Here is a 27,805-nt window from a genome sequence, read left to right on the forward strand (position 1 = left end):
ATTCGGGTTGAATACAAAGGATAGTGGATTGAAATTCTCAAGTGGGATCTTGGGGAGTGGATGTAGGTGCAAGGTTAGCACCGAACCACTATAAATCCTTGTGTTTGTGGTGTGCTTTATCGCTTTATCTTATTTCTTTATTATATCCTTGCAATCCTGCTTTAGGTAATTAATATTGAATTAAAGTCTTTGTTTTGATCTTCATAAGTAATCTGTTGGGCTTAAAATTTTTTAGAAACCCAATTCACCCCCCCTCTTGGGTTGCATAGCTGGGCAACAATTTTGCCTCTTGCAGGTACTACGGGAGGACATGACATTCAGGTGGAGAACCTACCTAAGGTGTCTCCATAGGTGGAGAGGACTCAGACAGATGATCGAGGCAGAGAGGTCCAGCAGGAGCGAGCTGGATCGAGGACTGATATCGGTGTTGCCCTACACAAGCCCAAGAGGACCATCAGGTAACCGGACCGATATGGCTTCGAGGAGATGCCGTCATATGCCCTAGTGACAGCGAATGGAGACCCATATACATATTGGAAAGCTCCGACCTCCACTTTTCAATGGGTCTAATTACACCTATTGGAAAGCTCGGATGAAGATTTTCATACAAGCACTCGACTATGATATATGGAGTATCATAGTGAACGATCCTCACACACCCACCAAGATTATAGATGGTGAGGAGTCAACCAAACCCGAAAAAGAATGGGATGAGGTTGACAAGAAATTGGCACAATTAAATGCCAAAGCCATCAATGTTCTTTATTGTGCACTAGATGCTAGTGAATTTAATCGCATTTCTACTTGTGCATCTGCTAAAGAAATATGGAATAGGTTAGAAGTCACCCATGAGGGAACAAATCAAGTAAAAGAGTCTAAAATAAACATGCTTGTACATAAATATGAATTGTTCAAAATAGAGCATGATGAGTCCATAACTGCTATGTTTACTCATTTTACTGATATAATCAATGGTTTAAAGAGTCTTGGCAAATCTTATACTAACAGTGAACTTGTAAGGAAGATTCTCAGGTCACTGCCAAGAACTTGGGAAGCCAAGGTGACTGCCATCCAAGAAGCAAAGGACTTGAACACTCTACCTCTAGAACAGCTTCTTGGATCCTTGATGACTCATGAACTTAGCATGAAGCAACATCAAGAGGATGAAGTCAAAAAGAAAAGAACCATTGCCCTCAAATCCACAACTTCGCCTGATTATGAAACGGATGACTCTGAAGATGAAGAACAGGATGAAGAGATGGCACTCATCACCCGGAAATTTAAGAAGTTTCTAAGAAAAAGGAAACAGGGGATGAGAAAGAAATTCATAAAAGGGGATCAAAGCAAAAAAAAGGAGAAAGATCAACTCCTTACATGCTACGAGTGCAAGAAGCCGGGACATTTCAGATCTGAATGTCCACAATTAAAGACAGGTCCTAAGAAGTTCAAAAAGAAGGCAATGATGGTGACCTGGAGTACGAGTGATGACTCAAGCTCCGATGAGGAAACCTCAACAGAACAAGCCAACCTGTGCCTGATGGCACATGAAAATGAGGTGTGTCTAGCATCCCAAGAAGGAAACAGGAAATGGTATCTTGACAGCGGATGCTCGAGACACATGACTGGTGATGAATCACAATTCATCACGCTTGATGCTAAGGATGGAGGGATGGTCACCTTTGGAGATAATGGCAAAGGAAAGATCATCGGGATAGGTAACATTGGTATCACTCCCTCCAAATATATTGAGAATATTTTATTAGTTAAAGGTTTAAAGCATAACTTACTTAGCATTAGTCAATTTTGTGATAAAGGATATAAAGTAAATTTTGAATCATCTGTTTGCATTGTGACAAGTCCTATTAACGATGGCATTAAATTTATAGGACATAGACATGGCAATGTTTATATGGTAGACTTGAATGATTTAACTAAATTAGACATGCAATGCCTAGTTTCCTTAAGTGCTAAAATAAATGAGACTAGTTGGCTGTGGCATCGTAGACTTGCACACATTAGCATGCATTCTCTCTCAAAATTAATTAAAAAGGATTTATTTCTCGGTTTGCCAAAATTAAATTTTGAAAAGGATAGAATTTGTGATGCATGCCAATTAGGTAAACAAACTAGAGTATCATTTAAATCCAAAAACACTGTTTCAACTTCTAGACCTTTAGAGCTCTTACATATGGATTTATTTGGACCAACTAGAACCACTAGTCTAGGAGGAAAACGATATGGATTTGTAATAATTGATGATTACTCTCGTTTTACTTGGGTTTTCTTTTTAGCTCACAAAAATGAAACTTTTCAAATTTTTACTAAATTTCATCGAAAAGTCACTAATGAAAAAGGGTTTTCAATTCAAAATATTAGAAGTGATCATGGAACAGAATTTGAAAATCATGACTTTGAAAATTTTTGTGATGAAAATGGAATTGGCCATAACTTCTCTGCTCCTAGGACACCCCAACAGAATGGGGTAGTAGAAAGGAAAAACAGAACCTTAGAAGAAATGGCCCGTACCATGCTTTGTGAAAGCAACCTTCCAAGATATTTTTGGGCAGAAGCTATTAACACAGCATGTTACATTTTAAATCATGCTTTAATTAGACAATTTTTAAAGAAAACCCCCTATGAACTTTGGAAAGGAAGAAAACCAAATATTGCATATTTTCATGTTTTTGGTTGCCGATGTTTTGTATTAAATAATGGCAAAGAAAAACTTGGTAAATTTGATGCAAAATCAGATGAAGCAATCCTTCTAGGTTACTCCTCCACTAGTAAAGCATTTAGAGTTTTCAACAAAAGAACTTTAGTAGTTGAGGAGTCCATACATGTTGTCTTTGATGAATCTAACGATATTCCTTCAAGGAAGAATGAGGGTGTTAATGATGCAGATTCACTAATAGAAGGTATGAAGGAGATCACTCTGAAAGACTCAGCAACTCCAGAAGACAAGGATCAAGAAGACAAACAAAATGAGAAAGGTGAAGAAGTTCAAGAACAACCTCAAGGTACAAATGACTTACCCAAGGAATGGAGGTATGTTCACAACCACCCTAAGGAGTTAATAATTGGTGATCCTATGCATGGGGTAAAAACACGTTCTTCACTTAGAGATGTACTTAATCATTGTGCATTTGTATCTCAACTTGAACCTAAAACTTTTGAAGAAGCTGAGAATGATCATAACTGGATTAATGCTATGCAAGAAGAACTTAATCAATTTGAAAGAAATAATGTTTGGATCTTAGTGAAAAGACCTAAAGATTATTCAATAATTGGTACAAAATGGGTCTTTAGAAACAAATTAGATGAGCATGGAAATGTAATTAGAAATAAAGCAAGACTGGTTGCTCAGGGATATAATCAAGAAGAAGGAATTGATTTTGATGAAACCTTTGCACCTGTTGCTAGATTAGAAGCTATTAGACTTCTACTTGCATATGCTTGCTTTATGAATTTCAAGTTATTTCAAATAGATGTTAAAAGTGTATTTTTAAATGGATATTCTCTGAAGAAGTATATGTAGAACAACCCCCTGGATTTGAAAATCATGCTTTTCCCAATCATGTCTTTAGATTAAATAAAGCTTTATATGGTCTAAAACAAGCACCTAGAGCATGGTATGAAAGGCTAAGCAAATTTTTACTAAATAATGGTTTCTCAAGAGGCAATGTAGATACAACCCTATTTATTAAAAGAAACCAAAATGATATGCTAATTATACAAATTTACGTTGATGACATAATTTTTGGGTCTACTAATGAATCCCTTTGTCAAGACTTTGCTAAGCTTATGCAGGGAGAGTTCGAGATGAGCATGATGGGAGAACTCACCTTCTTCCTAGGACTCCAAATCAAACAATCAAAAGAGAGAATCTCCATCACCCAAAGCAAGTACACCAAGGAACTACTCAAAAGATTTGGAATGGAGAACTGCAAACCAATTGGCACACCAATGAGTCCCTCAAGTAAGCTTGACAAGGATGATGAAGGTAAAAGCGTAGACTTAAAATACTACAGAGGTATAATTGGTTCATTATTGTATTTAACTGCAAGTAGGCCTGATATCATGTTTAGTGTTTGCTTATGTGCAAGATATCAATCTAATCCTAAGGAATCTCATTTGAATGCTGTTAAAAGAATCCTTAGATACTTAAATGGTACACAAACTATAGGGTTATGGTACTTTAAGGACTCACAAATTAATTTGTTAGGATATTCTGATGCTGATTTTGCTGGATGTAAATTAGATAGAAAAAGCACAAGTAGAACTTGCCAATTTCTTGGAGTAAACCTAATCTCATGGTTTAGCAAGAAACAAAATTCGGTGGCACTGTCTACGGCTGAGGCCGAATACATTGCAGCCGGAAGTTGTTGTGCTCAAATCTTATGGATTAAGCAATAACTCGAAGATTTTGGAATCAAACTTAATGAAACACCAATAAAATGTGATAATACAAGTGTCATAAATCTATCTAAAAATCCAATACAACACTCAAGATCCAAACATATTGAAATAAGACATCATTTTATAAGAGAACATGTTCAAAACAAAAATATAATTCTTGAATATGTTTGCACTAAAAATCAATTAGCCGATATCTTTACAAAGGCCCTTAGTGAGGATAGATTCTGTGAAATTAGGAGAAATCTAGGAATTCTAGATCCATTTGCCTAAAATTTCTCAATTTTCAAAGAATTGATTAGAGCTCAATTTTCAACATCCATCCTGGTTCCAAAAGCTCAGATTTATCACTCTAAAAACTTATCATTGAGCAAAATTCCTTCTTCCAAAATTTTGAATTTTTTTGGAATTTATTTGCATTTTTCATGAATTTCTGAACTTCATGAGTCGACCCCCATGAGTCGACTCAATGGCAAACTTGTAAATCCCACAAACTTCCCTCGGGTTCATTGTTTTTAAACGGGAAACCCTGTTTGTGAGACGACTCATCTTCCCATCGTCTTCCTTCCGAAAGCCGTTCCTTCCAACTCTTTTTTGCTCCAAATCCAAGGATCAATTCTGAGAAAATTCTCCCTCCTACTCTCCACCAAAAATCGTCACCTTAGAAAGGATTTTTCTGTGCTTTCTCGCAGTGATTGGCGCGGGTGGAACGTGCCCTAGAACTTTACCGTTCATTCAAAATCCACTTCTTTTCTCCACTCTCTTGTGATCCCTCCTCCAATGAATTCAAGTCTTCTTGTCTGCTACTTTATTGGATATGGCTCCAAAGATGAAACTTCCCCAAAGAAGGAAATCAATCCGTGAGCCTGAGGAAATTATCCGAAAGAAAAGGCATGCTCAGTCTTCCAGTGTTTTCAATCCAGTTTCAGTACCTGCTCAAGGTCCCTCTCAATCCTCCATAAGCCCCAGTGTAAATCCTCTTTCTGATAGAAAAGTAGAAACCGGGAAAAACATAGATTTTTGGTTCTTTGAGAAAGAAGGCTTTACTTTTGCTACCAAGATCAAAAATCAAGGATGGGAACTCTATTGCTCTCTTAAGGAAGTCACCTATGTTGATCTAGTCAGAGAGTTCTACCAGAACCTAAATTATGGAAACGGGTCAGTGACTTCAATAGTCAAAGGGATTGACATATGCTTGGATTCTAGGATATTGGGAGAAATACTTCAGTTGCCTAGTGAAGGATACTCATATATGGAACTCCCAATTAAAGAAGAAGGGATCAGAATTATCTTAGGAGAAGCTTTTTCAGGAAGTTTAAACAAATTGGAAGCAAAGCTATTATCCATTGAGATGAGGGTCCTGCATCAGATTGTAACAAAACTCTTCTTTCCTAGGAGTGGTAGGCATGATCTACTATCTGGCAGAGATGTATGTGTAATGTTTCATATCATCACTCAGACCCCCCTAAATCTCCCTGCACTTATGATAGAGGCCATGAGAGAAACTTTGAACAGATGCAAGGCACACTTGCCTTATGGTATGGCCCTTACTAGAGTATTTAGGAGGTTTGGAGTTAGCTGTGAGGGGGAGACACCTACCAAGCTCTCACATGTGGACACTTTCAACCAACACAGCCTGCATCGAATGGGAATTACAAAAACTGTTGGTGGTTGGATCAAGGGCTCTGAAGAAAGAGCTGAGGAAAGAGCTGAAGACAGAACTGAAGGCAGAGTAGAAGAAGAAGGTCCATCTTCTCCTGTACATGACTTTAGGGCAGCTTCACCAGATACCCAGTTCATTCCTGATACTGAGGCTGGCCCTTCTGAGTTTACTAGGATGCCCACACCAGTATATCAGCCAGAGAGCAGAGCACCTCATTCAGAGTTCAGACTGGCTAACGATCAGATCGAGCATATATCTCAGCGTGTGGCTTCTTTGCTGTCTAGTCAGTGGGGTAGTACTTCTTTTGCACCTGGAGCTACCTCTTCTGATCAGACCATTACTCCCCACATCTCCACTGTGTTTCAGATGATTTCAGATCAGTCCGTCAGGATACAGCAGCTTGAGGATACAGTCTGGAGACTGACTGGCAGAGTTCTTGACTTGCAGGGGCAAGTCCTTGCCTTGGCCCATCCCCAGCCACAGGAGTCTACTATTGAGGTCACAGACCTCACTGCAGAGGCTGGCAGGCTCAGAGGAGCACTAGAAGGTGGATATGATTCACTGAGAAAAGAGATCCGAGGATCAAGTGAGCATGCTACCACCCAGTTCACTGCTCTACTTCAATCTGTTTCCAGAGCACTGAACATACTTGATTCTATCAGACTCATGGTATCAGCCCTAGCATCTCAGCATTCTCAGCCACCCAGTTCATCTCGCCCTCCTACTCGTGGCAGAGGCAGATGGGGTAGAGGACGCACTTCTGATCCATCATCTCCTCACCCTATATCTGATGACTCCGATCATTGACTTATCTTGATCTTTACTAGGTCCTAGGAGTTAGTATCTTGTTCTAGGATCTATACCTTGAGGCCATGTATTGACAATTAGCTGGTTGAATTTTATTTTTAAGAACTATGTATTGAAATAATTATGATATTAATGGAATCATCTTTTACCTATATTTCTACCTCTTTTGTAATGATCATATTTTGGTTATATATTTTCTTCTTGAAATATTGTCTTCTCCTTGTTGTTGTTTGCTGTTGATAATTACTATATTAAGGGGGAGCAAACATCTGTGAAAAACTCTAAAGAGGAAGAAATTAAAGAATATTTCAGAAAAAGAAAAGGAAGAGTTAACTATGTTTGATGATGTCAAAAAGGGGGAGAAATTAAACAAAAATAAAAATTGAAATTAGACAAAAAACAAAATCCTAAATTATGAGAAAAAAGGGGAGAAATTAAACAAAAACAAAGATTGGAAGATTAAAATAAATATTGAAGAAATTAAACAAAAACAAAGATTGGAAGATTAAAACAAATATTGGAGAAATTAAACAAAAACAAAGATTGGAAGATTAAAACAAATATTGGAGAAATTAAAATAAATATTGGAGAAATTAAACAAAAACAAGGATTGAAAGATTAAACAAAACTTTGAAAAATTTGGTATCGAAATTTGGTATCAGACAGAACTTAAACAAAAAGTCATCCATCAAAAGCAAAATCATAAGTACAATGCAAATAAGTATTTTTTTTATATATGCTCTGATATATTTCAAAATTCAAACTTGCTTTTGAAATTATACTCACCTTGATACATCTTAAGATATTTGTTTTACTCTGATACATCCTACAATTTCTTTTAACTTGCTCTGATACATGATAAAATTTAATCCGATTCAGTGTGAAGATTTCTCTGATAAATTATAATATTTGATCTGATACAGTGAGAAAGTTTCTCTGATATATTCTTTTTTGCTCTGATACAGTGTGAAATTTTCTCTGACATTTGCTCTGATACAGTGTGAAATTTTCTCTGACATTTGCTCTAATACACTGTGAAATTTTCTCTGATATATTATAAAATTTTCTTGCTCCGATACATTATAAAATCTTTTCTGATATCATTGTAAAAATTATTTTTCTTGCTCTGATACATTGCAAAAGTTATTTATCTTCTCTTACTCTGATATATCTTGAACTCAAAATGATCTAATACCCTTTTCAAATCTTTAAGAAAATGGACAAACTATTTTTGCATTTATATTACATGCCAAAAGAATCATACTCTTTTCAAGCATATACACCTAAAATGGATTCTTTTGAAATTAATGCATTAACATAAATATTTTTGTTCAAATGTTTTGTCATCATCAAAAAGGGGGAGATTGTTGCTCCTAGATTGATTTTGATGATTACAAAGCAGATTGAAGGGATACAAATAATTTTAAAATGAAAAAGTCCTTATGCTCTTCAAGGGCAAAATCGTAATTTCACTAAAATCTTGATTTGATAGTACCATTTGGTAGAATAAATGATTTGAAATTTATTGGTGAAAATTTCATTGTGTTTGGACTTATATTTTTGAAGTTATGAAGGTTTGAAGTGCATGAGTCGACTCATGAGTCAACTCATGGCACTGTGAGCTGATTGGCACGCAAAAATTCTCCTTGGCACGCTAGTTTTCTGGTTTGGCACGACCTGTGAGTCGACTCATGAGTCGACCCACAAGGCATGAGTCGACTCATGAGTCGACCCCTGCTAATTTGAGCCAAGAATTTCCAGAAACGCATTCTCTGATTTTTGCAACAGAGGTCGACTCATGAGTCGACCCCTGAAGCATGAGTCGACTCATGAGTCGACCCCTGCGACGGGAAATGTCAGCAACGGCTATTTTTTTGCCCATTTTAATTGCCATTTATGCTTCCTAAAAATCCTCTAACGGCTCTTTATCTACCTAAATTGTTTTCTCTTGCTTCTAATGCTACAAAATGCTTTAAATGATGAAAGAAATTACAGATTAAATAGCGGATCAAACGTGAAATCAAAACAGAAGAGAAAGAGAGGAAAAGAGAAGAATAGAAGAAAGGATCCGAAATTTGCAAGAAAAAGCCTGAGATCAACGAAAAATCCAAAGAGAAAAAGAGAGAGGATCCACAATATACCAGAGAGATTGTGAAAGAGAAAAGCTAGATCTTTCAAGGAGAGAATTCTTCACGCCTATTGTTTCAACCTTGATCTAGAGATCGTTCAAAGCTTTCAAGAGATCTTTAATCAACAATCAACCTCTTCTCAAGCATTCAAGCGTTCATCCACTTTGAGAAAATCCGAAAAAGGGGATCTTCATTTGAGTAAAGCTTTTATTGTTATATTTGCTCATTTAAGGAGCTGTTATTGTATTAATCTGTGCTCTAAATACTCTTACTATTTGTGAGTTTTTGTTCTTGTGTTTGTAGGATTTTCAAAACAAGAAAAAGTTGATCCGAACCTGAAATCGGAGTGTTTTGGGTTTACTTGTACCCGGGAAACAAGTGATCTAGCTTGGGATAGCTAGTGTCGGAGTTTCCGACGTCTTGTATTCTAGCTTGGGATAGCTAGTGTCGGAGTTTTCGACGTCTTGTATTCTAGCTTGGGATAGCTAGTGTCGGAGTTTTCGACGTTTTGTATTCGGGTTGAATACAAAGGATAGTGGATTGAAATTCCCAAGTGGGATCTTGGGGAGTGGATGTAGGTGCAAGGTTAGCACCGAACCACTATAAATCCTTGTGTTTGTGGTGTGCTTTATCGCTTTATCTTATTTCTTTATTATATCCTTGCAATCCTGCTTTAGGTAATTAATATTGAATTAAAGTCTTTGTTTTGATCTTCATAAGTAATCTGTTGGGCTTAAAATTTTTTAGAAACCCAATTCACCCCCCCTCTTGGGTTGCATAGCTGGGCAACAATTTTGCCTCTTGCAGGTACTACGGGAGGACATGATATTCAGGTGGAGAACCTACCTAAGGTGTCTCCATAGGTGGAGAGGACTCAGACAGATGATCGAGGCAGAGAGGTCCAGCAGGAGCGAGCTGGATCGAGGACTGATATCGGTGTTGCCCTACACAAGCCCAAGAGGACCATCAGGCAACCGGACCGATATGGCTTCGAGGAGATGCCGTCATATGCCCTAGTGACAACGAATGGAGACCCATATACATATTAGGAGGCTATTGAGAGCCAGGATAGAGAGCGGTGGGTCCAGACAATGTTCAAGGAGATGCAGTCTCTCCACCAGAACCAAATGTGGTGATTGGTGCAGTTGCCACAGGGGAAGAGGCCCATTGGCTGCAAATGGGTCTACAGTCGCAAGGACAGAGTGGAGCTGGTTGAGGCCTTGGGACACCAAGGTGGAGATTGTTGTGATCCAGGTGGTGTGCCCAAGGCCCAGGGGACCAAGGCTAAGGCCAAGGTCCATCATTCATCAGGGCTTCATGGAGACTCTAGGGCTAGTTGGGTCCTAGGTTGAAAGGCTTTGGGCCTTTCGGGTTCTTAAGGTCTAGTTTATGTGGGCTTCAAGGGACCAACTCTTTATGGGCCAGGTCTGAACCCAGGATAGGTGAGATTAGGTCGAGTCATGGGTGTACATGGGCTTGGATTAACCTAATCTCCCATAGAGTTGGTCAAGCGAGTTTTGGGTTTGGGTCACTTGACCCGGTGTTTATATATACATGTACTTGTATAGATTTGATTGAAGCCAAGAAAATAGATGACTCTTTCTTCTAAGTCTCTCTCTCTCTCTTCTCCCTCTCTCTCCAACAATCTTTCATGCACCAGGAGCAAGAAACCCTAGGATTTCTTGCCGCCAGTCTATAAAAGGAAAGAAAGGAAGGGAGGCACTAGCCCCTTCCCCCCTTTGCAGCCGCCAGCCATTTCTTATCTCCCCTCTCTTGCAGGCACCCAAACACTAGGTCTAAGTCTTAGAATCTCTTGAGAAGAGGTTGGTACAAGTCTCTCTCAGATCTGAACTTGATCTGAGATCGTTTGAGGTGCGGGTGAGATCTCCATCAACAGATCTACAAAAAGGCTGCAGCAGGATAGATCTACGAGGTCTGTCTCCATCTATCTTCGATTTGAGATCTATGAATTAGAAGACCTCGGTCCAGGTCTGATCTGATTGGATATCAGATCTTGAATTTTTTAGAGGTGGTTTCAAAGGCATTCTTCATCTGGAATGAAAGGCTGATGAAGAAGATAGCAACCAGGCTGATTTCGTCAAGGGCCTTGGATCATGTCCATAAGTCTCCAGATCTATTCGTTGCTGGTTCCACTGCACCAAAGGTTCGTGAGAGGAGCCAAAATCATGCTCCAACATCAAGTACTTGACTACACCCAGCAGCCTTCCATCACTGAATTGGAAATTCAGGTAGTCCAGTGCCTAAGTGCAGTGAGTTGCTTGCAAGTCACCATGGCGGTCTCAGGTCGGAGGGACATTTATACCCATATTCCATCGAAGCAAATCTTAACAGCAGAAATAGCTCCAGAGTCGGTCACGTTCAGTGCAGATGTACCCTTACATCTCACCTATATGCCATATCAGTGTCTCCACACTCATTGGTTAAGAGGATAACCAACCTATATGGCACACAATGACCTATGCTTGATAAACGTTATCATCCTTGGTAACAACGTATCATTTGGTCACGAACAGATTTAAGGACTAAACGATAAATCCTCCTTTGTTGAGTCTAAATAGTCCTAAGAACTTCACCACAACATAGGAGTTCATTAGAAGATGAAACATTTTGTGATGAAAAATACCAAAATAATTTTTATTAATTCATAATTCATGTACATATTCAAAAGGAGCACAACCGTCAACAGGCTGACGATTGACTTTGGGATACTATTTTCAACAGCCATAGCTCTAGCTAAGGAGCCAAGGTCTCACTAGAAGTCCAAGCATATCAAACGGCAATTTCATTTGATCCGTGATTACCTCGAAAAGGATTATATCAAGATTAAGAGAGTCGACTCCACAGACAATGTGGCAGACCCACTGACAAAGCCATTAGGCCAGCAAAAGATCGAAGCCTACCTTAAGAAGATGGGACTTAGATATGTAGCCAATTGGCATTATGTCAAGTGGGAGTTTGTTAGATGTGTGCCCTAGATGCCAAATTGACTGACACATTCCTGTACAAATGTAAGGGTAAATTTATAAATTTGACTATAAATGAATAAAAAGATTATTCTACTATCACATTGTGTACATTATGTCTGTGATATATCCTTTGAGTTAGTAGGAATGTTAATTCATATTTTTAAGAGTTGAAAATTTAAGGCATGAATTTACATAACTAACTCATAAATAGCTCCTGACCATAGGATCATCACGAGGATGGTGATCGATCCGGAAGGTTGGTGTACGATCGCTTTCTTAGGATAGATGTGTCTTGAGTCTACAGTGTGGAGACATCAGAGTGAGAGTACAGGTATTCATTGAAAATGAGAGTACTGAGCGTGACCATCTCGAGCAGTCATAAGGAAGTCTACCTTCTCGTCGATGACTAGCTCGATGCTGCAGCTGTGTGTCTAGTTCTTCGATCTGAGGTACATCGATAGTTCACCTTGAGTGTCTTATAGTTTGACTATACCATAACTCGGTCTCCTAGCCATTCGAAATCCTGAGGTGTATATTGGCTGTAGCATATTCATTGTAGGAACCAGATTGCACCAAGATGGGATCTATCAATCTCGGTGGATAAGAGGAGTAGTCCTATGATGATCGAAAGATTGAGTCCTTAAGCCCATAGCCATGGTAGAGTGAAATAATGGAAAAGAGTTTTCCATTAAGGTTTCACATCGGACTTGGATCGATCGATGATTCATATGATTGATGTTGGGTTTGACGAGTTCACCTTAACCCTAATTCAGTCGGGACTCATGATAGAAGAACTCAATCACACAAGTAGCTGCACCGAGAGGTTCATCTTCATTTCTGATGGGTTGCCACCATATACTGCTAGGTGTCACTGATGGATTTTGAGAGCAATTAGAATGATCTTGATGATCGATCATTCTAATTGTCTGAATCAAAAGAGTTCTGATCCATCAAAAGGAGTTTCGATGATGTCGATGATGAGATCACAACATGTCTCATTACTATATGGAAATGAACCTAATTGGGTCACACAAATAAGAGTTAGGGTTTGGATGTCATCAATTAAGCTAGCCCAGTTCGATTGATTTGGATTAGATCCAACTAGATTCAAGAAAATCATGCTAGCACACGATTGAGCCTAACTTTCTTCTCGTGTAATCTTTTCTATCTCGACTGAGCCAAATATGATTTGACTCACCGAAAGAACTTTGAGAAGATTTCTCATAGTCTGACTAGAGCCAGTCCAGCTCAAAAAGGACTTATCTTAATTCATGAGATGAATTTAAGACAACACCTATTAATTCCTGTCACCTGCCATTTCTATTTTAGGACATTGGTCAAACGTTGACCTATGAACCTTGGACTGAAGGCCACTTGGCAAGAGGTCATTGAAGATTTTTTATGGATTGTCCACCTACTAAATTGGGCCTCAAAGTAGGCACCATATTCAGATTGGGCGTGCGCCCCAAGTGGATAAGGATAGAGTCTCATGAGATGAGAACTCTCATCCCTTGATCAACTTGGACTGTGGGGCGTCAATCTCACTGTGCTTATCTAGTGTTGGCACCAATAGTAGGAGGGATTATGGGGATTCTTATCTGATATAATCAGATGACATCACTCCACCAATCAAATTCTTTTCAAAATTAATTGAAAATTTTTGATTGGTCGAATGATGTGGCACTGCATGGAGCAGCAGGGTCTATTTAAACCCTGTCTGTGCCTAGGGCTTAGAGACTCTGCTCAATAACTAGCAAAAACATGAATCCTCTCCACTTCTCCATACCTCCTCTACTCCTCTCCCTCCCCTCTTCATGTCCAAGAGGTTGGGCATCCATGTCCAAGGCGTGGTGGCTCTTTGATTAGAAGGCTGTAGAGATTTGTCGAGAAGCTGCTGCTCCAGCTTCAGAAGATCTTTTGAAGATGTTTCAGATCAGATTCAAATCTAATTTTTGGAGTAAAGATTTATAAGGAGAAGTCAATCTAGATCTTTCTTGAGTGGATATCGATAGAGGCCAGGCAACTGCGTGGCTATTTTAGAACCTCGGACATTGCTGCGATCATCTAAAGGGTAATCTAGTTACCCTAGAGGTATTTCTCTATTCCTCATAATTTTAGATTTAATTTTAGATTTAATATCAGATAATAGAAATTAAATCTAATAGATCTTAGATTTGAAATATCGTAAGATCATTTTTTTTAAAATATTCCACCCCAGATCTCATTAGATCTGGAAGATCCTACAAGGAAAAAGCCGATTTTTTCTTCAGATTCGATCACCTATATGGAAGTCATATAAAGGCTCGACTTTCAGAAGTGGCTTGAGGATATGAAATCTGAGATGGAGTCCATGGAGATCAATAATGTATGGACACTAGTTGATCTGTCCGAAGGGATAAAACCCATAGGGTGCAAGTAGCTTTTTAAAAAGAAAAAAGGAGCGAATAAAAAGATGGAGACCTATAAAGTCTATTTAGTTGCCAAGGGTTGCCATTAACATTATGGTATTGCCTATGATAAGATGTTCTCACCTGTGATAATGCTCAAGTCTATCCAAATTATACTTGCAATAACAACACACTTAGATTATGAGATCTTATAAATGGATGTCAAAATTACTTTCCTTAACAGAGAGCTAGAAGAAGAGGTGTATATGATACTATTGCCTCAAGAATTGATTTTGATAGTCGCAAATCATTTGACGAGACTACTAATGAGTTTCTTATCCTTGAAGAATACTTTGATATGGTTTCAGATAGTTCAAAAATGTTGAGTTTGAAAAGCTTCTTCAAGGGTGCCAAAGTTGAATATTTTACAAGTTGGAGATGATTTTGAAGCTTTTTGAAAGTGTCAAGTTCATTCAAATCTATTTAAGAGTATTTGATAGTATTTTGATAAGTTTTGATACTTAAATATATGAAAAATTAGATTGAAACAGAATGGGGCGACCCTTTAGGTCATCCAAAGGGGAGTCGGCACGCACCTATCTTGGCCTTTGGCACACAGTGGGGCGACCCATGGGTCAAACCTTGAGAGCCTGAGACCAAGACAGAGAGCATGGTTCTCTGTCTGGCCAAATGGGATGACCCATGGGTCGACCCACTACGATGCAGACACACATAATGGCTTGTTTTCAACCTATTTTTGATGTATTTAATGCGCATTAAATATTCTCCAACAGTTCTTAACCGATTTTAAGACACTCTCAAGACTTAATAAAGACTATAACTACTTTTTAGAGGTGAAAAATCAGAAGAATAACTGAGGTATTCAAGTTCAAATCTGAGAAAGAGAGAAAATCCTAGAAAGAGAGAAAGAAGCATTCAATCAGCTCCCCAACCATTCTCCAGCTGCATTCAAGTGGTCAAATCATCTGGAGGTGTCCAACAAAGGCTTCTACTCCTTGAGTACTATGCTTTTATTATTTTATTATGCTCATTTAAGGAATTCTTTTATGCTGAAAATTATGTACTCTATTCATTTGCTGTTGTACTTTGAGTTTCGAGTTTTGGAGGGTTTCAAAACTCAGATAGGTTGATCTGAACCTGTAAGTGGAGGATTTGTGGGTTGACTTATACTCGAGAAACAAACATTCATGCTTGGATAGCAAGGGTCAGTATAATCTGACGTGTTATAATTGAAAATATTTTTAGTAGATTAAATTCTCAAGTTAGGACTTGGAGAGTGAATGTAGGTGCAAAGTTAGCACCAAAGCACTATAAATCTTTAGTATTTATTGTGCTTGCATATTTTTTTTCCTTGTTGTGTTCTATACTTGTTCATTTATTAATTGTATTTGATCTTTTGTCATTATTAATTAACTTACCTCACTCATCAAGTTGATCACATTCCTTGTGAGCCTAATCACTAAAAATTTTAAGAGACCCAATTCACCCCCCTCCTCTTGGGCTCTATATCTGGGCAACAAATGGTATCAGAGTTCAGTGCTCTAGTTCTTGCTTGATTTAACCATCAAGAGCCAAAGATCTATAGCAACCTAATTTGGCACATCTCTAGCTGAGGGGCAATCCACCAACCGACCTTTATTTTTCAATAGGTCTAACTACACCTATTGGAAAGCTCGGATGAGAATATTTATCCAAGCACTTGACTGATATGTGGAGTATCATAGTGAATGGACCTCACACACCCACTAAGTTGATTGATGGTGTGTCTCTCCCTAGACTGGAAGGTGAATGGGATAAGTTTGATAAGAAAATGGCTCAGCTCAATACTAAAGTCATGAATATCTTGTACTATGCCTTAGACGCAAATAAATTTAACCACATCTCCATATGTAATTCAGCTAAAAAAAATTAAAATAGATTAGAAGTTACACATGAGAGTACAAACCAAGTAAAAGAGTCAAAAATTAACATACTTGTGCATAATTATGAATTATCTAAAATAAAATCTAATGAGTCTATAACACAAATGTTTACTCATTTCACTGATATCATAAATAGTCTAAAGAGTCTTAAAAAATGTTATTCTAATAGTGATCTTATAAGAAAAATTCTTAGATCTCTACCAAGATCGTGGGAGGCAAAGGTCACGACGATTCAAGAAGTCAATGACTTAAACATCCTACCTTTGGAAGAGCTACTTGGATCTCTCATGACCCACGAGTTGACCATGAAGTAGCATTTTGAAGAAGAAACCAAAAGAAAAAAGACAATTATCCTCAAATCAACGGCTCAAGAAGAAGAAGATTCAGAAAAATTAGAAAATAGTGAAGATGATGATAATTTGGCATTGATCACAAGAAAATTCAGATGATTTATGAAGAAAAGAAGATAAAAGATCAAAAGAAGACCACCAGTTAAGGGGGAGCCGAGTAAAAAAAAAAAAAAAAGAATAGCCTATCATTTATTATGAGTGTAAGAAGCCAGACCACTTTAAATCGGACTGTCCCCAGCTCAAGAAAGGTTCGAAGAAGTTCAAGAAGAAAAGGACAATGATGGCTACGTGGAGCGACAGTGATGACTCCACCTCAGTTGATGAATCCCATGAAGAAGCCAACCTGTGCCTTATAGTACATGAAAATAAGATAATCACTAAAATTCAAAATAATTTTTCTTATGATGAACTGTAAGAAGTATTTTATGAGCTTTTGGATGATTTAAAGAAACTTGGACTAAAAAATAAAGATCTAAAATTAAAAAATCAAACTTTATCTAAAGAAAAAGAAGAGATCTCCAACAAAAATAAAGAATTACAAATAAAATATCAAACTCTATCAAAGAAAAAGGAAGAAGTTTCAAGTATAAACAAAACTGTTGTAAAGAAAAATCAGAACCTAAAGGAAGAAGTAACCAAATTGAAACCAATAGTTGATAGATTTACCCTAAGCTCAAATAAACTTCAAATGATTATTGATAATCAAAGAGTAGTGTATGATAAAGCCGGCCTTGGTTATAGTACTCTTAGAAAATAGAAATTTTTGAAAAATATCTTTGTAAATGCATCTATGAACAAATTGTCAAACATTATATGTTTTAAATGTGACAAGGTAGGGCATAAAGCTTATGTGTGCTAGTCAAACAAATTTGTTAGTACAAATGTTAAGAAAATATGGGTTCTAAAAGGAGACATTGTGACTAATCTCAAAGGATCCAATTTAGCTTGGGTACCTAAAGTTAAAACTTGATTTTATGTGTGTAGGTGTGTCTTGCATCCCAAGCAACGAAGTGAAAGTAGTATTTTGATAGTGAGTGCTCAAGACACATGATCGGTGATGAGTCTCAATTCATCATCTTGGAGGTTAAGAATAGAGGAATGGTCACCTTTAGAGATAATGGCAAAGGAAAGATCATCGACATAGGTAACATTAGTATCACTCCCTCCACTTGTATTGAAAATATTTTGCTTGTAGATGGTCTTAAACATAACCTATTAAGCATTAGTCAATTATGTGATAGAGGTTATAAAGTAGTTTTTGAATCATTTATATGTATTGTAACTAGTCTTTTTGATGATAGCATTAGGTTCATTGGACATAGGCATGGCAATATTTGTGGGAACCAGATCTAGGGTTTCAGGGTTAGATCTTGAAATTTTTTCAAGATCATACAGCGAAAAACTAAAATAAATCAAAATTTATTTTTTAAAATCAGAGAATCCCTAGATCTAAGATCTTATTACATAATTATTACATAGTATTAAATCAAAAATTAAAATATATAAATATAGCATGAACTATATGTTGATCATATCAACATGTTTCTATACCACATCTAATGTATGTATTAAACAATAGATCAGATCTATTACCTTGCAAGTTAGATGCTCTAACCTCACTGATCTGAGCTTAAGGATGATATTGTAAGCCGCACACACGTCCGATCTTTAGGAGTCATCCACACGAGCCCACGAATCTCGATCAAAAGTCCTGCTTCAGGAAATCAACACAGTATGCTAGTACTGCGCTGATCCTTCTTTGATGGTTGATCAGGTGCCTCCTTCTTCTTGATTTGGACTCTTCCAAAGATGGAAAGTAAAAGAAGAAGTTTCAAATCTGAGATGCTCTCAGAAAACTCAAGCTGGAGGGAGAAAAGATATGAAAACAAAAAACCTAGGAGAAGACCCTCTTCTTCTTCACATTTTTCTCTCTAGACACCCTAACTTACGTCTTTTATATCTCCATGACCCAAAGGTCTTTCTCTTTGATTTTTGGATGGAGCAAAGGTCTCTCAAATATCTATCTTTACCTAAAATTTTATAAAGAAAATCATTTTATACAAAGAGATATGATAGAGTCCTTGTCTAGGTCAAATACCTAGTCAAGGCTTATCCAAACATGGCAAGTTAAGGGGTGCCCAACTCTTGAGCACCTCCTCCATATTTTCATACATGGATCACCAGTAAAAGGTGCACAATGTATACCCTAAAATTTATAAAAATTCTAAAAAAAATTTGGATAAATTCAGTGCAAAATTGAAAGAGTTTTGGATTTCTAAAACTCTATCTCATAGAATTCGAAATCCAAACTTATTCCTTTTTGATTTGATCCAAACCACCTTCCATGTAATAAAGAAGAGAGGAAACCTTTTGTGAACATGGGAGAGACCTGGGAGAGGGCTTTTGTTGCACAAAATAAGTGGAGATTGGCCTTGAATAAGAGAGAGGGCGTGGGGAATGCTTATGTGGCGCAAGGTGGAATCCTAGTCTTACTAGGATTCTATCTTATGACTTGTTTTAATTTGGTTTCCCAAACCAAATCAAACCAAAATTAGATAAACCTAATTAAAATAAGTTTTAACCCAATTAAGAACCTAATTTAATCAGATTAAATTAGATTTAAATCTGATTTAATTTTCTAATCAAATTAGAAATTAGATTGACCCAAGTCCTAGTTGAACTAGGACTAGTTTTTTCTTGCACTTGGCTTATCCAATAAACCACTTGGACTTGATCCAATAAAGCCTAAAATAAATCTAATTAAATCATATTTAATTAGACTTAATCTCAGCCTATTGGCTTAATCAAATTAAGCCAATTAGCAATCGAATTGCTAATCGATCCTCCTGCAATACTTGCACTGGATTAAATGTCAATCGTATTGATCATTTAACCCTAGAATGATTCTTAATCGTTGATCAACCATCCGATCGGATCATGAACTCTAATGTGTGTGATCTCATAGGTCTGAACCTAAGCTGATAGCACAGAAATAAATTTCTGTACCAATCGAAGTGACCATCTAGCAATGGTACCCGACGACCGGATAGGTCGAATGTGTAGAACAACATCCTTAGAACCCATGCGGATATAGTTTTCATATAATTCATCCCCTTGACCAAAATGATCATAGGACACCCCAGAGTTCAACTGTCAACTCTGATCAGGTTGTCCACATTGTATTTCAAAATATCAAATCCATCTGATGGATTACCCTGACCAAGGTTTTGCTAAATTGAAATACAGTGACTCATTCTTCTCCAACTCTTGGAGTGGTCAATCCCATCTCGATCACACTCTGACTTCACAAGTACTTGATTGTGCCCAGAAGCCTTCCATCCCTGAATTAGAAATTTAGTTAGTCCAGTACCAAAGCACAGTGAGTTGCTTGCAACTCACTGAGGCGATCTCAAGTCTAAGGGACACTTATACCTATATCCCATCAGAGACATTCTCAACAGCAGAATACTCTGGAGTTGGTCATGTTCAATGATAATGTATCCTTACATCTCACCTGTATGCCATACCAGTGTCTCCACACTCCTTGGTTAAGAGGACAACCAACCCATATGTTGCTCCTAGATTAATTTTGATGATTACAAAGCAGATTGAAGGGGTACCAATATTTTTTATTTGAAAAAGTCTTTGTGCTCTTCAGGGGCAAAATCATAATTTTACCAAAACCCTAATTTAATAGTATCATTTGGTAGAACAAAAGATTTGTGATCTATTGGCAAAAATTTCATTATTTTTGGACTTGTATTTTTGAAGTTATGCATGTTTGAAAATCATGAGTCGACCCATGAGTCAACTCATGGCACATGAGCTGTTTGGCACGCAGAATTTTTGGCTTGGCACAACCTGTGAGTCGACTCATGAGTCGACCCCTGAGGCATGAGTCGACCCATGAGTCGACCCCTGCAGTTTTTAGGCCAAAAATCATAGAACCCTGTTTTCTGGTTTTCTTCCACAGAGGTCGACTCATGAGTCGACCCCTGAGGCATGAGTCGACTCATGAGTCGACCCCTGTGACGGGATTTCTCCGCAACGGCTAGTTTTTAACCCATTTTAAGTACTTTTAATGCTCATTTAATGTTGTCTAACGGCTCTTTTTCAGCCTAGAATATTTTTCTCTATTTCTTAAAGCTATAAAAGGATCCAAAAGGTGGGAAACAAGTAAGAGATTGAAAGAGAAAAAGAAGAGCATTCAAGAGAGCATTCAAGAGCATTCAAAAGAGAGAATTTGAAAAAGGGTTTCTCAAGCCAACTTTTCAGGCCCAATCAAGAGCTCATTTAAAGCTTTCAAGAAGTCATCAATCCAAGCTTACCAACTCCTCAAGTGCACATTCAAGTCTCCATCCATCTTGAGAAAATCCAAAAAGGGTCTTCTTCTCTTGAGTAAAGTGTATTTAAAGTTATATTCGCTCATTAAAGGAGCTTTTCTTGTACTTATTTATGCTATAAATTGTTTTACTCATTTTGAGTGATTGTTTTTATTTTGGAGGGGTTCCAAAACAAGGGAAGGTTGATCCGAACCTAGAATCGGAGTGTATTGGGTTGGCTTGTACCCAGAAAATAAGTGAACTAGCTTGGGATAGCTAGTGTCGGAGTTTCTGACGTTTGTATTCGGGTTGAATACAAGTTTAGTGGATTGAAATTCTCAAGTAGGAGTTTGGAGAGTGGATGTAGGTGCAAGGTTGGCACCGAACCACTATAAATCCTTGTGTTTGTGGTGTGCATAATTGCCTCTCTTTAACTCTTCATTATTTCCTTGTATTCTTGCTTTAGGCAATTAATCTTGAACTAAAGTCATTCTCCTCATTCATTTAGCTATTGACAAACATCTTTCATAAGTCATTAGTTAGGCTTAAAATTTTTAGAAACCCAATTCACCCCCTCTCTTGGGTTGCATAGCTGGGCAACAAGTGGTATCAGAGCCCGGTGCTCTAGCCCATCTTTGATCTAAACAATCAAGGAGCCAAAGATCTATGGCAACCCACGTCGGTACTTCTCTAGCCGAGGGGCAATCCACCAACCGACCTCCACTTTTCAATGGGTCTAATTACACCTATTGAAAAGCTCGGATGAAAATATTCATACAAGCACTCGACTATGATATGTGGAGTATCATAGTGAACGGTCCTCACACACCCACTAAAATTATAGATGGTGAGGAATCAACCAAACCCGAGAAAGAATGGGATGAGGTTGATAAAAAGATGGCCCAATTAAATGCTAAAGCAATGAATGTACTTTATTGTGCTCTTGATGCAAACGAATTTAATCGCATTTCTACTTGTTCTTCTGCTAAAGAAATATGGGATAGGTTAGAAGTAACCCATGAGGGAACCAATCAAGTAAAAGAGTCTAAAATAAACATGCTTGTGCATAAATATGAATTGTTTAAAATGGAGCATGATGAGTCCATAACTGTAATGTTTACTCATTTTACTGATATCATTAATGGTTTAAAGAGTCTTGGTAAGTCCTATACTAATAGTGAGCTTATAAGAAAGATTCTCAGGTCCTTGCCAAGAACTTGGGAAGCCAAAGTGACTGCCATCCAAGAAGCGAAGGACTTGAACACTCTACCTCTAGAAGAGCTTCTTGGATCTTTGATGACTCATGAGTTAAGCATGAAGCAACATCAAGAGGAAGAAGTCAAAAAGAAAAGAACCATCGCCCTCAAATCCACAGCTCCTCCTGATGAAGAAACTGATGACACTGAAGATGAAGAACAAGATGAAGAGATGGCTCTCATCACCCAAAGATTCAAGAAATTTTTGAGAAAAAAGAAACAGGGGATGAGAAAGAGGCCATTCACAAAAGGAGAACAAAGCAAAGAAAAAGAGAAAGACCAACCCCTTATCTGCTATGAGTGCAAGAAGCCGGGATACTTCAAATCCAAATGTCCACAACTGAAGAAAGGTCCCAAGAAGTTCAAGAAGAAGGCCATGATGGCCACATGGAGTGCGAGTGATGACTCAAGCTCCGATGAGAAAACCTCAACCGAACAAGCCAACCTGTGCCTTATGGCACACGAAAATGAGGTAATTTCCGAAACCCCTAGTGATTTTACTTTTGAAGAATTGTATGAAGCATTCTATGATTTAGTTGATGAATTAAAGAAACTTGGGATGAAAAACAAAGAGCTGAAATTAAAAAATCAATCCTTAGTGAAACAAGCTGAAAACTTTTCAATTGAAAAATCCACCTTGCTTCAAGAAAATCAAAGCTTAAAGAATGAAATTGCCAAGCTAAAACCAATAGTAGAAAAGTTCACCTTAAGTTCAAACAAACTCAATATGATTCTTGATAATCAAAAAGCCGTATATGATAAGGCTGGACTTGGCTATAACCCCTTGAAGAAACAAAAATATCTGAAAAATATTTATGTAAACTCTTTAAGTAACAAGTCTACCAATATTACTTGTTTCAAATATGGTAGAGTAGGACATAAGTCATACACTTGCTTCTTTGACAAATCTGCAAACTCAACTATAAAGAAAATATGGGTTCCAAAAGGAACCATTTTGACTAACCAAAAAGGATCCAAGAAAGCTTGGGTACCTAAAATAAAAACTTGACTATTGCTTGCAGGTGTGTCTAGCATCCCAAGGAGGAAACAGGAAATGGTATCTTGACAGTGGATGCTCGAGACACATGACTGGTGATGAATCATAATTCATCACGCTTGATGCTAAGGATGGAGGGATGGTCACCTTTGGAGACAATGGCAAAGGAAAGATCATCGGGATAGGTAACATTGGTATCACTCCCTCCAAATACATTGAAAATATTTTGTTAGTTAATGGTTTAAAGCATAACTTACTTAGCATTAGTCAATTTTGTGATAAAGGATATAAAGTTGTTTTTGAATCATCTGTTTGCATTGTGACTAGTCCTATTAACGATGGCATTAAATTTTTTGGACATAGACATGGCAATATTTATATGGTAGATTTAAATGATTTAGCCAAAATAAACATGCAATGCCTAGTATCCTTGAATGCTAAAGTTAATGAGACTAGTTGGCTTTGGCATCGTAGACTTGCACACATTAGCATGCATTCTCTTTCAAAATTAATTAAGAAAGAATTAGTTCTTGGCTTGCCTAAACTGAATTTTGAAAAAGATAGAATTTGTGATGCATGCCAACTAGGTAAATAAACTCGAGTTTCATTTAAATCCAAAAATATTGTTTCAACTTCTAGACCTTTAAAGCTTTTGCATATGGACTTATTTGGACCAACTAGAACCACTAGTCTAGGAGGAAAATGATATGGTTTTGTAATTATAGATGATTACTCTCGTTTTACTTGGGTTTTCTTTTTAGCACACAAAGATGAAACTTTTCATATTTTCACTAAATTTCACCGAAAAGTCACTAATGAAAAAGGATTTTCAATTCAAAATATTCGAAGTGATCATGGAACTGAATTTGAAAATCAAGACTTTGAAAACTTTTGTGATGAAAATGGAATTGGCCATAACTTCTCTGCTCCTAGGACACCCCAACAAAATGGGGTAGTTGAAAGGAAAAATAGAACCTTAGAAGAAATGGCCCGTACCATGCTTTGTGAAAGCAACCTTCCAAGATATTTTTGGGCGGAAGCAATTAACACAGCATGTTACATTTTAAATCATGCTTTGATTAGACAAATTTTAAAGAAAACCCCCTATGAACTTTGGAAAGGAAGAAAACCAAATATTGTATATTTTCATGTTTTTGGTTGTCGATGTTTTGTATTAAATAATGGTAAAGAAAGACTTGGTAAATTTGATGCAAAATCAGATGAAGCAATCTTTCTAGGTTACTCCTCCACTAGTAAAGCTTTTAGAGTTTTTAACAAAAGAACTTTAGTAGTTGAGGAGTCCATACATGTTATTTTTGATGAATCTAACGATCTTCCTTCAAGGAAGAATGAGGGTGTTGATGATGCAGATCCTCTAATAGAAGGTATGAAGGAGATCACTCTGAAAGATTCAACAACACAAGAGGACGAGGAATAAGAAGACAAACATGATGAGAGAGGTGAAGAAATTCAAGAACAACCTCAAGGTACAAATGACCTACCCAAGGAATGGAGGTATGTTCACAATCACCCTAAGGAGTTGATTATTGGTGATCCTATGCATGGGGTAAAAACTCGTTCTTCACTTAGAGATGTATTTAATCATTGTGCTTTTGTATCTCATCTTGAACCAAAAACTATTGAAGAAGCTGAAAATGATCATAATTGGATTAATGCAATGCAAGAGGAACTTAATCAATTTGAAAGAAATAATGTTTGGACTTTAGTATCAAGACCTAAAAATTATTCAATAATTGGCACAAAATGGGTCTTTAGGAACAAATTAGATGAGCATGGTAATGTAATTAGAAATAAAGCAAGACTGGTTGCTAAAGGATATAATCAAGAAGAAGGAATTGATTTTGATGAGACCTTTGCACCTGTTGCTAGATTAGAAGCCATTAGACTTCTACTTGCATATGCTTGCTTTATGAAATTCAAATTATTTCAAATGGATGTCAAAAGTGCATTTTTAAATGGATATATTGCTGAAGAAGTCTATGTAGAACAATCCCCTGGATTTGAAAATCATGCTTTTCCTAATCATGTTTTTAAATTAAATAAAGCTTTATATGGATTAAAACAAGCACCTAGAGCTTGGTATGATAGGCTAAGCAAATTTTTACTAAATAATAATTTTTCAAGAGGTAATGTAGATACAACCCTCTTTATTAAAAGAAATCAAAATGATATGTTAGTAATACAAATTTATGTTGATGACATAATTTTTGGGTCTACTAATGAATCTCTTTGTCAAGACTTTGCAAAGCTCATGCAGGGGGAGTTCGAGATGAGCATGATGGGAGAACTTACCTTCTTCCTCGGACTCCAAATCAAACAAATAAAAGAGGAAATCTTCATCACCCAAAGTAAGTACACCAAGGAACTACTCAAAAGATTTAGAATGGAGAACTCCAAACCAATTGGCACACCAATGAGCCCCTCATGTAAGCTTGACAAGAATGATGAAGGTAAATGTGTAGACGTACTATAGAGGTATGATTAGCTCTCTATTATATTTAACTGCAAGTAGGCCTGATATCATGTTTAGTGTTTGCTTGTGTGCTAGATATCAATCTAATCCTAAAGAATCTCATTTGAATGCTGTTAAAAGAATCCTTAGATACTTGAATGGTACTCAAACTCTGGGGTTATGGTACTCTAAGGACTCACTAATTGATTTATTAGGATATTCAGATGCTGATTTTGCTGGATGTAAATTAGATAGAAAAAGCACAAGTGGAACTTGCCAATTTCTTGGAGTTAACCTAATCTCCTGGTTTAGCAAGAAACAAAATTCGGTAGCACTGTCTACGGCTGAGGCCGAATACATTGCAGCCGGAAGTTGTTGTGCTCAAATCTTGTGGATTAAGCAACAACTCGAAGACTTTGGAATCAAACTTAATGAAACACCAATAAGATGTGACAACACAAGTGCCATAAATCTATCTAAAAATCTAATTCAACACTCAAGGTCCAAACATATTGAAATTAGATATCATTTTATAAGAGAACATGTTCAAAACAAAAATATAATTCTTGAATATGTTTGCACTGAAAATCAATTAGCTGATATCTTTACAAAGGCCCTTAGTGAGGACAGATTCTGTAAAATTAGAAGAAATCTAGGAATTCTTGATCCTTATGCCTAAATATTTCTCTAATTCCAAAGATTTGATGTCAAAAATTCTTTGAGCTCAATTTCCATCATCTCTCTTGGTTCCAAAAGCTCAAGATTATCACTCTCACAACTTGTCATTAAGCAAAATTCCTTCTCCCAAAATTTTAAATTTTTCTGGAATTTATTCATATTTTTTCTGATTTTTTTAGGTTCATGAGTCGACCCCCTAGGGCATACTTGAAATTATTGCCAACTTCCCACGGGCTCGTTCTTTTAATTTGAGGCCTGTTCATGAGCTGACTCATTCTCTTCGTCTTCCTCCCTCCAAGAACCGTCATCCTCATCCTCATTCTCTCCAAAACCAAGGATTTAGCTCAAGATTGTTCTCTCTTCTCCTCTCCACCACAAATCACCGCCTGAGAAAGAAGATTTTCGCATCTTTCCCCTTTGATTGAAACGGTTGGAGCGTGCCCTAGCCTCCATCGTTCTTCTCAAAACCACCTCTTCTCTCCGCCAAAATCCCTCTCCATCCTTTTGTAGCCCTTCTTCCACTCATCCACTTGATCCTCCAAGTCTCTCTGCCTGCTGCTGTGGTGAGAATGGCTCCGAAGATGAAGCTCCCTCAGAGAAGAAAGTCGGTTCGTGAGCTAGAAGAAAATGTTCGCAGAAAAAGGCAAGCTGCTCAGTCCTCCACTGCTCTCACTCCGACTTCTGTGTCAGCTCAAGGTCCCTCTCAGTCTTCCCTTAGCCCCAGTAAGATCCCTCTATCTGATAGGAAGGTTGAAACTGGAAAGAATGTAGATTTTAGATTCTTTGAAAAAGAGGGTTTCACCTTTGGAACAAAGATTAAAAACCAGGGTTGGGGTTTCTACTGCTCTCTTAAGGAAGTCACTTTTGTAGACCTAGTTAGAGAATTTTATCAGAATCTGCATTATGGGAATGGAACAGTGACTTCGACAGTTAAGGGAGTTGATATTTGTCTGGATCCTGTCATTTTGGGAGAAATACTTCATTTGCCCTGTGAGGGTTATTCTTACATGGAACTCCCTGTGAAGGAAGAGGGAATCAGTGTGATTTTAGGGGGAACCTACTCAGAAAGTTTGAATAAATTAGAAGCCAAAATTTTGTCTATTGAGATGAGGATCTTACATCAGTTAGTGACAAAGCTCTTCTTCCCTAGGAGTGGTAGGCATGATCTACTTTCTAGCAGAGATATTTGTATTATGTTTCATGTGATCACTCAAACCCCCCTAAACCTCCCGGCATTAATGATTGAGGCCATGAGAGAGACACTGAACAGATCCAAGGCACATCTGCCTTTTGGTATGGCCCTTACACGAGTTTTTAGGAGGTTTGGAGTCAGCTTTGAGGGGGAGGCATCTGCAAAGCTTTCTCATGTAGACACCATCAACCAACATACTCTGCACTGC

The sequence above is a fragment of the Elaeis guineensis genome, chromosome 6, assembly GCF_000442705.2.
Source record: "Elaeis guineensis isolate ETL-2024a chromosome 6, EG11, whole genome shotgun sequence".
Classification (NCBI taxonomy): domain Eukaryota; kingdom Viridiplantae; phylum Streptophyta; class Magnoliopsida; order Arecales; family Arecaceae; genus Elaeis; species Elaeis guineensis.